The sequence below is a fragment of the Daktulosphaira vitifoliae genome, unplaced genomic scaffold, assembly GCF_025091365.1.
Source record: "Daktulosphaira vitifoliae isolate Bord-2020 unplaced genomic scaffold, ASM2509136v1 Scaffold_262, whole genome shotgun sequence".
NCBI lineage: Eukaryota > Metazoa > Arthropoda > Insecta > Hemiptera > Phylloxeridae > Daktulosphaira > Daktulosphaira vitifoliae.
The window spans coordinates 15,174-17,730 of record NW_026099828.1 but is presented as its reverse complement, the minus strand read 5'-3'; the positions used below and the strand labels follow the sequence as shown (position 1 = coordinate 17,730).

General features: G+C 25.0%; 1 long non-coding RNA gene across 1 annotated transcript; it reads left to right on the top strand.

The window, feature by feature from the left end:
- The first annotated feature begins 915 nt into the window (after positions 1–915).
- LOC126909319 (uncharacterized) lies at positions 916–1,858 on the top strand. The gene is made up of 3 exons (XR_007705007.1): positions 916–1,101; positions 1,169–1,299; positions 1,639–1,858. It is a non-coding gene; the product is annotated as an uncharacterized LOC126909319 (long non-coding RNA).
- Positions 1,859–2,557: the final 699 nt, after the last annotated feature.

Here is a 2,557-nt window from a genome sequence, read left to right as displayed (position 1 = left end):
CACTTCTCTCTAGGATCATGGTACTAATATATTAAGGGTCTATCGATTTAATTACTCCTTAATTAACTATTTATTATTATCTAATTATAATTAAGTTATAATAATATAAAACTTCAATTATTGTTTTTCTTGAAAAAAAAATAAATCTCATGCTATTTAATTTAGTAAAATGTCTATATTAAAAGTTTCTCCTAGATCTGCTGAAATTTCATTCAGACTTGATTTGTTTGAAGTATATTTTTAAGTCGATAAATAAGTTATTATTTAAATTAAAAAAGTGTATCTTCACATTTTTCAAAAAAATTAAAATTTTAATTTTAAGAGCCACTTGTTTTCATTATCTTTTATTATCAGTATGGTTATTATTCAAATAGTTTTCGTTGAAGTAAACTTAAAAATAGTAATCATCAAGATCTCAAGAATTCATATTTTAGTCATATGAAATAATACATTTTTTTATGGCGCCAATAATTTGGTTCTTACTTTAACCAAAACTTGAACGTTGCTTGAAATGTTTACGAATGTATCCACGTTTTCAGTACTGAGCTAACATTACGAACTAGTTACAGAGTCCATCTTTAGTGCAATAGTCATAGGTCTGTGGTTGTAACTATACTGTGGCTTTAGCTTGTTTACGGTATATTTTTATATATTAGTTCATAACTGATAACATCATAGTTGTTTATCTGTTGTTGATTTTGTCCTGTTGTTTACTTCCGGTTTTTGATTTTGTTGTTGTTATTTGTTATTTAGTTCTTCCTTTTCTGTACTGCCATTTTTCTGTAATTTTAATTGTAGTTTTATCACACAAAAACAAAAACCGGATGTAAACAACAAACAACATTGATATTATCAGTTATCAACTGATATAAAAACATACCGTAAACAAGCTAAACCGACAGTTTAGTTGTAACTACGAGCCTGTGACTATCGCTCTGAAGAGGGACTCTGCAACGAGTCCGAAACGCACTTCATTGCTGTAAACGTGGATACATCCGTACAATTTTAAGCAATACGACAATCTACGAAAGTTTCAACACATTCAAAACATCAATGTTGTGTTATAGATTCAATTAAAAATTATGGAGATGATGAGCAAAAGTAATAAATGCATTGTAAGTTATAATTTGTAACATATCGAAGTTCATAATTTTTCAAAATTTTTTAGTAATGTTCAAGCTAAATAACATTTTTCCAATACTATTATTTCAATGTTTAATGGCCAGCAGTTTCATCCAAACCCAACAAATGTTTTAACTGTACTTCATAGGCGTACCAGATTGTTTGAACGCGAACGTGGTAATTGGGATAATTATATTTTTAATATAGAATAGTTAAAAATTATAATCCTATATAATTAACTTCATACTTATTTCTGCATTTTAAATTAAAATTAAAAAAAATAATACATTTTACAAATTTTAATCTAATTAAAATATAATAAATTTTTCATTGTATTTTACAAGCTTGAACTACAATCAAAATGTATTATTAATATTTTTTTTTATTTCATGAAACATAATTAATTTTTTTGGAAATTTCAAAGTAGCTTTTTTGTAGATTAGTTTTAAGGACAAATTATAGCGGTATAATTTTCCTTCAATTAAATGATAAGAATATTTTGTTTTTGTTTTGTAGATTTAATATTCCTTTAGTGAAATTGGAAATCTTTTGTAATGATATCTGTAGTCGTACATTTGCTGGTTTTATAGATTAACCTCAAGATTTGTTATTGCAATGTGTATAAGAACTTTATTAAGTTTTGTTAGGTTATGATTTATCAATTTGTAATTAAGTAAATATTAAACTTTTTAATAATTGACGAAATAAAAAATTGTTTTGATTAAAATATTTCGGATGTAGGCGTTGTTTTAAGAAATAATACATAAATAAAATTTCTACTACAAGTAAGGTAGAAAAAAAGTTTTTAAGAGATATATATTTTAAATAAAATCGTTAAATGTTTTAAAAATGTCTGGTTTTTATATTTTGTTATTGTAGTATAACCAGATATTACTAAACTGAGGCGTGTGAAAAAAATTTCATTTTCATTATTCACGGGAATCGAGAACACAAAGAAAGTTAAAAGATTTAATTAAAGCACCGATAAAATATTTTCTGTTGGATTGATTTCTTTATTTTTTTAGTATATGTTGTTATCTTCTCTTTGAAATAAAGAATAGGTTTTCGAATTTTTAACGATTATTGCTAAAAACATAGGTGTCAGGTATATTTTTGGTAGCATTTATATCACTATATTCATTTATAGGGAGTGGTTGTGGGGACTTATTAATCATTTTAGGAACTAAAAATTTATAATGCAGAATTTAAGTACGCAAATGTATATTTTGTGTATCGCAAATGATGCCACTAACTCAAGTTATGTATAATTTATTGTAAACGTTTTCATATTGTTTAATAAATTTGTATTTGTAGAAGCTAAAATACAAATAAAATTGATTATTGCGTCTCAGTTAAAATCAATTGATATGTAAACATAAGTAATAGAGCAATAGATCTAAATAATTTTGAGAACCAAATAAATACATTACGTTTG